The sequence below is a fragment of the Lissotriton helveticus genome, chromosome 6 (assembly GCF_964261635.1).
Source record: "Lissotriton helveticus chromosome 6, aLisHel1.1, whole genome shotgun sequence".
Lineage (NCBI taxonomy): Eukaryota > Metazoa > Chordata > Amphibia > Caudata > Salamandridae > Lissotriton > Lissotriton helveticus.
In genome coordinates this window covers 2,101,851,271-2,101,862,438 of record NC_136067.1, presented here as the reverse complement: position 1 = coordinate 2,101,862,438, position 11,168 = coordinate 2,101,851,271, and positions in this window count along the sequence as shown.

Genomic DNA, 11,168 nt, shown 5'->3' with positions numbered 1-11,168 from the left:
AGTCGACGGGAGAGAGATCTTCGCCTTCTTTAGAGGAGGAGGCTCCTCGGAAGTGTCGGTATTTGTATCAGTGCCCGTCGTGGTGGTGTCTGTATCAGTGTGCACTTTTTGTTTAGCCTTGGCCTTCGCACCTGAATAAGAATGGTCACCTGCTGCACTGCTGGGTAGGGTTGACAGTGCCTGTGCATGTGGACATTGCTTTGTGGTAACCGTGCCCTCACCAGAAGCCGAAGCTTCAGACTTCTTCCTCTGCGGCTCTCTGCCATAGCCATGATGCTTGGCGAAACTCTCCAATTGTTTTTTAATAGGACGAAGGGCTGCCGTCAGAGCTTGATGGACGGTCTGGGGAACCGTACTCTCTATTGACCTATTGACAGAGGATTGGACCAAGGCGTCCAGAGCCTTTACAAGGGAATCCTCCATAACAGCCTCCTGCTGCTCTTCATATACCTCCTCCTCATCCTCATTGGGATATTTCACCCAGTCATCCATAACTACAGGTGGAGTACTACTAAACACTTGTACAAACTGGAAATACTACCACCAGAAGGAGTAATGGGGGGGTGGGGGTCAGCCCACCTGCACACCAATCAATAAAATATAAAGTTTGCCAAATAAAGTTTGCCAAATAAACCCCCTCAGCAAAGCTGTAATCAAGAGGTCAGTGACCTGTGCCAATATAATGTATTCCAGGAGCGTGTGCGCACTCCAATGGCTCCGATTTTAACAACCTCGCAGGCGATTCTGAACAGACCGGTAAAACCGCTATGAGTGAGTGTCAGTTGAGCCTGGGAATTCGCAACGAGGCGCGCCGCCCAAACGCACCCAAGAGGAGCCCAAGAGCGGCCCAAATGCGTGCGTTGGGGAGCGCACGTCGGCCGAGAGCCACCCGGCGCTTGCGGCGTCAAGAAGGGTGATCAGGTAAGCCCAGGCGCCTGCGCATTGAGCGCGCCGATCGGGGAGAAGGAAAAACCGGGGACGAAGGCTCTCTGTGGAAGCCGGTTACCGATCTGCCCGGCCAAAGACCGTTGATACCAGCGACCTGCAGCGTTGCGTCTAGAGGTAGGAATCGGGAACCAACAAAAGCTCATTTAAACCCCAACACGGGGCCGTGCAACGCGCCAAAGTCGGAGCGCTCTCCCCTACAAAAACACAAGTCCCTGCCTGCAACCAAGCGACTACACATGTCAATACACAATAATAACAACAGGACTCGGCCCAAAGGGAAAATCAGTCAAACTCCAATAAATACATAGCAGAGTGAGAGTACATTAAAGGTGCACTTAAGAGGGTGATGGGACCATGCAGAGGGTTCTTATGGACTATGGAGGCGTGGCTTATATGTGTGCATCATGGGCAATGTAGTTGTTTATACAAGAAAATATGTGTTTTCATTGGCTGCTGTGTTTTGCAGTAAAGATAAGAGAAGCATAATCTGAAGCCTCCTGACCTGTAATTGAATGTGGGCGTTCACGGGGCCTTCGTTAGCTAGGTTTTGTTCATCTCAGTGAACTGGTCATCTAGCATAGAACCGTATTGCCATCATAACTGAGTTGGACAATGCAGGAAACATTCCCAAACAAGGAACTCGCCATATTTAAGATATTTGGACGTATGTCTAACTGTAATTAAGGAATATCGATCAAGGTCATTGTCTACTTTCTACCTAATGTCCGGGTCTTGCGGTCTGTAAGAACTGGGACCGCCAGTACTCGGGGGGGTAGCTTGGCTCAAGCAGGAAGGCAACCAGGGGCTTACGTGTAAAGTAGCTACTCAACACACTCATCCACTGTGGTTCCGTGAATTCTGAACCTGTTTTATAAATAGCATGGTTTCGTTACGAATTTGATAGTAGCAAACCGTAACTAGTGAGTTCGGCAAGTACGAGTTATCTCGTCATGCTAGACCTACAGATTCACTATGTATTTGGAGATTTCGTTCCGGACCATGGGTTCCATTTTGTGCATGGCAGCCATTTTTTGGTTGCCCTCACATAGGCCGTCGACTGCAGCCAAACGAGTCCTTGGTACACGTACACGTCGGCCCGAGTTCGTGCTGACTTTTGGATGAACCAAGTGAACTGACCTCGTTGCCTGAAGCTGACCTTGCTGAACCAGTTCCTTGCCCTTTAGCTGATCAAGATTAAGGATCAGAGCACAGGACATTGTACAGTTTGATAAATACACATGCATCCCTTATCTTGCTCTGTATCTGTTTCTTCCTTTATGGCCTCTTTTATGACATGGGTTGTGGTCCTTTTATTATGGGTACTGTCCGACTTATGTAAGAAGGAAGTTGGGCATTTCTGTATATTTGATGGTGGGCTGAACAACTGAAAAGTGGGTTTGTGATACCTTCTGTAATAATGCCTATGATTGGACAAATTGAAAATAATGGGTGTTTGTCCAGAATGTGGGTTTTTGGCATAAAAGGGATGACTCGTTTTTGCAAATTTGAGCAGTCTCCTACGAATATACGCGGTGTTGTCCTTCATGGACCTCTGTTTCTGGTTGCAGCCAATAAATTCGATCTTTGACGCCACCAAGAAGTATCTCGTGTCTCTGTATTCTAAGACAGGTGAACCCGAAGACTTTGGGCGTGCCCCTGGCGCCGCTGGGTACTAAAAAGCCCGGTTCTTCACCACTGAGACAATAAGTGGGTGCAATAATGGAGACCACACCATTACTTTTGATCAAAAATCAATATCTTTTATATAGAATTCAAGTCAGGGTAATCAATTCATCAACATTTCCTAGAATATTTCATTAAAGCATTTTCATCATGTGAGCAACCGTAGCAAATCATCAAATAACACAGCCTGCGGCAATAAACCATTCAGCAGGCAAAGAGGTACTTTCATGAACCATGAGCGGGCATTTCAGGAAGCAGTCATGAACATTTCATCTTGCAAATATAAACCGTTCTATACAGGTAACCATTTCATTGAAATAGCGAAGGGGTAAACCAATCAGTAACATAGCACATCCCCATAGATACTCACAGAAGCCCGCCCCTGCAAGAAATTCAGTACAGGGCAATAATCCACAGCTCAATTAGCAGGCTTAAAGCAGGTAAACAGACGTGCACCGTTAATCTAGAATGAGCCTGACTTCAGGCATGCACAGTCAATCTGCACTGAGTAAGCTTGAAGTTTAACCGAGGCCTCACAGTCATGAGAGGCACATTGGGGCCAACGGGGCCCAGTCTCAGTTCTCCCCAGGGAAGGGGCGAACTCTGGGCCTTGTCCGGCCTTCCGCCCTCCTCCCCGGGGGTTACCTGCTGTCTTCAGCCCTCCGGGGCCCTTGTGTGGACTCTGGGGCGGGGGTAGGGGCTCCAGCCCTCCCGGGGCCTCACTCGGCCTAGCGCGGTGCAGGAACGGCTGTGGAGCACCGGCGCCAGGGGCGAGGCAGGACCAGCGTTTGGGGGCAGATCGGAGGGGGCTCTTGTGCTCCGCGGCCCCCTCCGCGACGAGTCGAGGCTTCCCCGGGTGCCGGGCCTCGATGCAGAAGGCACGGTGTGGGCGGCCATTGGCTGCGCGGCTTTGGCGGGGGCGTGGCCGGTGACGCGGCGGCGCTCCCCGTCACGTGATACGGGCAGGGGATGGCTTCAGGCCCAGCACGGCCTAGTGTGCTTGGTGCGGCGGCCCTCTCCTGGCATACGGGGGCCGCCGTGGGGGGCAAGATGATGGCGTAGGCTTCACTGGAGCGCCAAGGCCCAGGATACGCCGGAAAACAGCGCCTTCTCGTCCTCACTCCTCCAGATGCAAGGGCGGCCCTCTCCTGGCACTGGGGGCCGCCCGGGGGCAAAGTACCGCACCCACCGTGCCCAGTCAGGTGAGCGCTCGAGGTGGGCGTTACAGCGCTCTCCCAAGGGGTCTAGCGTCAGGGGTTTTCAAAGCGCTACTGGGGCAGTTTTAGTCAGCGTTCCCACGGGGCATCAGCGTGAGGGCAGTCAAGCGCTTGAGGGGCACTTTACAGCAGTTCTTGACAGGGCAGGTAGTCTCTGATACAGCGCTAGACAAGGGGACAAGTTACAGTGCTTTTCAAGCTATGCAGCAAGTAGTGCAGGCAGGATGGAAAGCAGAGCAAGTCAGTCAGGGGGAGACAGGCAGGGCAAAATAGGCCCAGATGGAGGCAGGGAGTGCGCAGGGCAGCACAGTCCAGTACCTGGTCGATCCCCCAGTAGTCTCTGGTTGAAGGGCAAGTAGTCTTCTCGGCGCTTGGATGGGTCTGCGCCCTTATGAGGTGATTTCTTGAAGAGGGGGGGGCTTGAGTTGGAGGCTGGTTAAGTTTCCTCAGGTCACTGATGATGGACCCTGGGGTCCCCTACCGCTGGGCCAGATCAGGGGGCTAGTCTAGGATACCTCACTCAGCTTAAGAGGCGGCACCTAAATCCTGTCACTCCCAGTGGCATAAGTTCCTGACTAGGCCCTCCCGCCTAAATCTCCTGCGTGGGTTCCCCAGGCCAGTGATCCCCCAACTGACTAAAATAAGTTCCCTCCCTTGCTTAAGTATGCCCAGGTCAGGTGACCACTCTCTAAGGCGGCAAAAATAGGCTCCGCCTTTCTCCTGGAAGGTACCAGGAGCATCCCCACTCTGCCTATGGACAGGGGATGGCAGGCTGGCATTGCAACAATGTATGGGGTCCCAGCCAGCTCCTGGCAACTAGGGTGCTACACTAAAAGACCACGCTGCAGTAGCAGGGGCCAGTGGCAGCCATGTTTGTAGTAGAGAGCACCTGCACCCTAACATGGATTAGCCATGAAAAGGTGCCCGAAGACCTAAGGGCCAACAACAAAAGATGGGAAAAATGAGGCAAGGGCGAAAAAAATAGGGAAAGACCACCCTAGGGCTGACAGGCCTAACATGCGTCCCCCCCAGCCGAAAGAGGGGAGAGCTACCCAACCTCTAGGGAGTTCTCGTCGCTAAGGCGGAAAAACCGGGAGAGACCGTCAGCATTGGCGTGGTCAGCTCCGGGCCGATGTTCCACCCTAAAGTCCATCCCCTGTAGGGAAATGGACCACCTTAGCAACTTGGGATTTTCGCCTCTCATCTGCATGAGCCAGCGAAGGGGACAGTGGCCGGTTTGAATTAGGAAGTGAGAGCCAAAAAGGCATGGCCTCAGCTTCTTCAAGGCCCAGACCACAGCGAAGGCTTCTCGCTCGATGGTACTCCATCGCTGTTCCCGAGGGAGGAGTCTTCGGGAGATGAAGGCCACAGGTTGGTCTTGGCCATCATCGTTGAGTTGCGATAGCACGGCGCCTACGCCATGCTGTGAGGCATCTGTCTGCACGATGAATTCTTTTTGGAAGTCCGGAGTGGCCAGCACCGGAGCGGTGCATATCGCGCGCTTCAGTGTTTCAAATGCCTCCTGGCAAGCAGCCGTCCAGATCACCTTGTGTGGCTGCTTTTTGGACGTCAACTCGGTTAAGGGGGCCACGATGGTGCCATATCCCTTGACGAACCTGCGGTAGTAGCCAGTGAGGCCGAGGAAAGCTCGGACCTCAGTCTGAGTCTTGGGGGGCTCCCGGGCCATGATGGTCTCAATTTTGGCCTGGAAGGGCTGCACCTTACCCCCGCCCACCAGGTGTCCCAGGTAGACGACAGATCCCTGTCCAATCTGGCCCTTGCTAGCCTTGATGGTGAGGCCAGCACGTTGCAAAGCCTGCAGCACCTCCTGGAGATACTGCAGATGGTCCTCCCAGGTGCTACTAAAGACAGCTATGTCATCCAGGTACGCCGCTGAGAAGGACTCCAGGCCAGATAGCACCTGGTTCACCAACCGCTGGAAGGTGGCTGGAGCATTCTTGAGCCCAAAGGGCATCACTCGAAATTGGAAGTGGCCCTCGGGGGTGGAGAACGCTGTTTTCTCCTTCGCTCCATCGGCCATGGCAATCTGCCAGTACCCGGATGTCAAGTCGATGGTACTGAGGTACTTGGCTGCTCCCAGCCGGTCAATCAGCTCGTCTGCCCATGGGATCGGGTGAGCATCTGTCTAGGTGACAGAGTTCAACCCCCGATAGTCCACACAGAACCGAAGTTCTGGTGTGGTGCCCGGTGGGGCCGCTTTCGGCACCAGCACGACCGGACTTGCCCACGGCTGCTGGAGGGTTCGATCACCCCCAGCTCCAGCATTTTGGTCACCTCACCCTGGATGCTGTTTTTCACTTTCTCGGACAGCCGGTAAGACTTGGTTTTTACTGGCGGACTGTCCCCTGTGTCCACATCATGGGTACACAGATGTGTAATTGCAGGCGTGAGGGAGAACAACGAGGCGTGCTGCGCCAATACCTGGCGGCAGTCCCTCTGTTGTTCTGGGGTCAAGGATGGGGAGAGGACAACTCCCTCCACTGAACCATCCTTCTCCTGAGCCGCAAGAAGGTCAGGAAGAGGCTCACTCTCCTCCTCCTCGCTCCCATCCGTCACCATAAGGAGAGCAAGCTCCGATCGCTCATGGTGAGGCTTCACGCGGTTGACGTGGAGCACCCGATGGGGCTGACGGGGGTCTTCAAGTCAACGACGTAGGTGGTCTGGCCTTGACGCTCCACAATCTCGTACGGACCAGTCCACCGGTCCTGGAGGGCGCTAAGCTCCCCAGGCTCCATGACCCACACCTTCTGTCCAGCGTCCAACTCCAGCGTCTGAGCGTTGCGGTCATACCACTCCTTCATGACGGCTTGGCTAGCCTCTAAGTTGTCTGAGGCTTCCTTCCACAGCTTGGCCATCTGGCTGCGGAATGCCAGCATGTAGCTGACAACATCACGGGGAAGCTTCTTCGAAGTCTTCTCCCACCCCTCTTTGACAAGACTGAGGGGTCCCCTAACGGGGTGGCCATAGAGCAGTTCGAAGGGCTGAACCCAACTCCCTTCTGGGGTACCTCGCGGTACGGAAACAGCAAGCAAGGGAGGAGGATGTCCCATTTCCGCCTCAAGTCTTCTGGCAGGCTCCGGATCATCCCCTTCAAGGTCTTGTTGAAGCGCTCTACGAGCCCGTTAGTCTGGGGGTGGTAAGGAGTAGAGAACCGATAGGTCACTCCGCACTCCTTCCACATGGCCTGCATGTAGGCCGACATGAAATTTGTGCCCCTGTCCGACACCACGACCTTGGGCAATCCCACTCGGGTAAATATCCCCATCAGGGCCCGCGCCACCACAGGTGCAGTCACGATCCTCAGAGGAATAGCCTCTGAGTACCGAGTGGCGTGGTCCACTAACACCAAAATGAACCGGTGTCCCGCAGAGGTCGGAGGGTCCAACGGCCCAACGATGTCGATACCGACCCGCTCAAAAGGGGTCCTGACAACCGGGAGCGGTTCCAATGGGGCCTTCACTTTGGTCCCCGTCTTGCCACTTGCCTGGCAAGTCTTGCAGGTCTTGCAATATGTGTCAGAGGCAACTCTCATCCTGGGCCAATAAAAATGTGGGACTAGCCTCGCAAAGGTCTTGTCCTGACCCAGGTGTCCGGCTAAGGGTATCTCATGCGCCAATTCCAACAAAAAGGCCCGGTAGCACTGGGGGACCACTAAGGCCCTCGAGGATCCATGCACCGGAACCTTTGGCTCACTGTACAGGAGGCCATCCTCTCAATACACGTGATAACTGCCGGTCTCTTGGTTGACCGCTTGGGCTTCGGCCTGTCGCCGCATGCCTTCAAGCGTGGGGCATTCCTTCTGCGCCCGACAGAATTCCTCCAGGGTAGGCGCTCCTTCCACATGCCACTCGGCAAGGGTCGGCAAGTCCCCCACGGGAACGACATCCTCCCCCACGGGAACGACATCCACCTCCATGGACTCCGGGGGTACCTCCGCGGGCTCCCCATCCATCACACGGGGTGTGTCCTCCACAACACTCTCCTCTCCAGGACCAGCATTGGGTTGGGCCGTTGTCTCAGTCTCCAACCCGGGTTGAGCTTCCTGCCGGGCAGCCATGGACCGCGTGACCACGCAAGTCCACCCTGGTAACCCCAGCATCTCAGTGTGGGCCTTAAACTCCACTTCCTTCCAGGCGGTATGTTCCAGGTCATTACCTAGCAGACAGTCCACAGGCAAGGCAGGGCTTATCGCAACTCTCAACGGGCCTGACACTCCTCCCCACTCAAAGGGAACTTGAGCCACGGGATAGTAGCTCATACTGCCGTCAGCCAACACGGCCGGATGGAACACATCAGGTACTACCTGCTCAGGGGACACCAGCTGCCTCACTATGGTGGTCATGCTGGCTCCTGTGTCCCTCAGAGCGTCCACCTCCTCCCCATTGACCTTCACCCTCTGCTGGTACTTAGCAGTATTCAATGGTAAGGGCGTCACTGGGACCATCTCTCTATTCCCAAGTGAAACCAGGGTCAGGCCTGCCACTCCCCTTCCCTATCTAGGGGCAGCTCCAACCCAAGCGCTACACTAGCCACCCCGGGACTCTTGCCACAAGTGGGGGCTGGGGGTCGTTTGCGACACTGGGCATCTCCCTTGTAGTGTCCGACCTCTCCGCACTCATAGCACCGGACCACTTTTGGCTGCTGACTCTTGTCAGGGTAAGTGGGTTTTGGGGAACGAGATTGAGGTGGGGTACCTACTCCTCTCCCAAACTGTCTAGTTTGTGGGCCTCGTGAGAACTCCGTTCTTTTATCTCCACCCTCTTTCTTCTGGGGGGCGCCCTGTCTGCCTTTCGGGCCATCTCCCCCGGGGCCCTTGTGCGACACCCGGGTGCTAACCCAGGTATCCGCCTCCTCCGCAAGCTCACGGGGGTCAGTAAGCTTGCGGTCCACTAGATGTTGGCGCAGCTCCGGAAAACACTTATCCAAGAGGTGCTCTCTCAAAAAAAGATTGTACAGGCCCTCATATTCACGCACCTCGCTGCCACGCACCCAACCTTCCAGAGCCTTACGGGCATACTCAAAAAAATCCACCCAATTCTGCGTGGACAGCTTATGGCTGCCACGGAACCTCTGGCGGTACCTTTCGGGGTTGAGGCCAAAATCTTTAATGAGCGCCTCCTTCATGGGGGAATACCTGAACTGTTCGGCTTTATCCAAATACAGGAGGGATTACTAAACTTTACATGAGTGGGCCAATGTAGTTCCTCATCTGTGTGCTTACCCAGTCCTTCTCTCTAACATCCTGAGTGTGTGTTAAGTGTGTTTGCATGAGTGCCGAGTATAGCACATGAATGCTGTGCATGAGTATGTCTGAGCTAGTGACTGGAATGCGTGCTGTATCCAGTGAGCCCATTCCCTGCAAGTTTGACCCGGTGTCTGGACTGTCTGTCATCTCCTGTGCTCCCATTCCCTGCATCTCTGAACTGGTGTTTGGAATGAATGTTGTATCCTATGCTCCCATTCCCAGTATGTCTGAACAGATGTCTGAAATGCTGAGAGTGAAGAATGTAATAAAACGTTGTTGTGAGGAAATGGGGTGCCTTATATGTTGTGGTTGTGCGACTTCACCGTGCAATACACTTGCCAATTTTTTTAGGATTAGTAGGTTTTGTTTGTACAACATTAACTCAACCCTGTGTAGCTGTGGCTCTGAGCACCAAGATTTACACAAATGAACAAATTTAATGGATTTAAAAAAGGGAAGAAATAACTTGGACACTCAAGAAATCTGACATCAATTTATAAAAATAAAACAGATTTTATATATTTCTAGACACCACAATGAAAAAGATCCACCAGAGGGTTCCAGACTTCTGGAATTTGCAAGTTATTAGTAAATCAGAACATTTCACTCAACTGCAAAAAAGCACTGGCAAATTTAACAAATTTGGCACTTAGAAACCTTTTCACCAACAAGTTGGACTAGTTGTAATGCAGTTATTTAGTTACTTCGGGCAACTAACTCCGGCAGGGAGCCAGTAAGGGGGACCGGCAAGGCTCTAAGACACAGTTACCTGCACAGAAGAAGCAGTCTTTCTACAGTTCCAGCCGCTTTACCCTCATTGCAATGGATTCCTATGGAAGTGGTCCTGATGCTGAAGATGCTGAGAGGTGGTGTTGATGCAAAGTGGTTGAAGGAGGTCTTACTGCAGCTGCTCTTCGGTCCACTGGCCTAGTTAGGTGATCCTGGATACAGGGTTCGCAGTCCCTCAACGTCTTCTTGGGTCTGGCAGAAGTTTAGCTGCCACTGAACTACCAGTCGTCTGATGTGACAGTCACAGCCAAAACCTTCTCTGGGCAGTAGCTTTCCTTCTGAGCAACCAAGTTGCACTCCGACAACCCTTCGAGGTACAGCAGACTTGGGTGTAACGTCTGACAGGCGGGTCCTGGTCCTGTACAGCGATAAGGATCAGTGGTTCAGAAATATGGGCTACCTATCGTCCTTAACAAAGTTCTTCATCTGTTGTGTCCCTGTGTCTGACAGAGGAGACAGAGGAGAGAGAGGAAGTACCAAAGGGGGAGGGGGAGGTAGTGCAAGAGTGAGAGAGACAGAGAGAGGAAGTACCAAAGGGGAGAGAGAAAGAGAGACAGATGAGAGAAAGAACTAAGGGAGAGAGAGAGAGAGAAGAGGGAGGTTGGAGGTAGAGAGTCCTTGTCGATAATTCTGGTGGCTTATAACTTGGCCAACTCCTTTTCGACCAAGGGTCTTAGATGAAAAGCAATGCACCGGTGTCACAGGGCTACGGTCTGCACGGTGGGGTCTATGTGCAGATGTATTTCCTTCCCCTTTAGTCCTTCCTCCGCAATGTAGATCTGTGTCACTATGGGGCGAGAGCCAAACGAGAGGGGTTCTGAATTTTCCTCACATTACCAGTGGCTGATCTAGGCCATATGCAAATACTTTAATGTTTGCAGCGTTCAAGGGTGGATCTTGCTTCAGATTCTCATACGCTTCTGCTGACATGATGTTGAGGGTCGCTCCGGTGTCAATGACGGCGGTGGTGTCTTGTTCTCCAAATCGCACTTGCCATTGTGTGAGTCGACGCGAGGATTGGGCAGTGCTGCTTATGGTGAACACCAAATGGACAGTGTGCTCTTCTGCTTCATCATCATTCATGTCACTGTTTTCACTCCTGACTTCAGAGATCATGTTTACTGTGGGCCGTGGCATGATAACTTTGGGATCGGCATACTCGCACAAAGTGGTTTGGCTTGCCGCATCCGTGCATCTCCTCCCGTGCGCTGGTCATTCCGTGGAACCGTGAGGGTTTCCTCTGCAATATCCATACATCCGGGTGT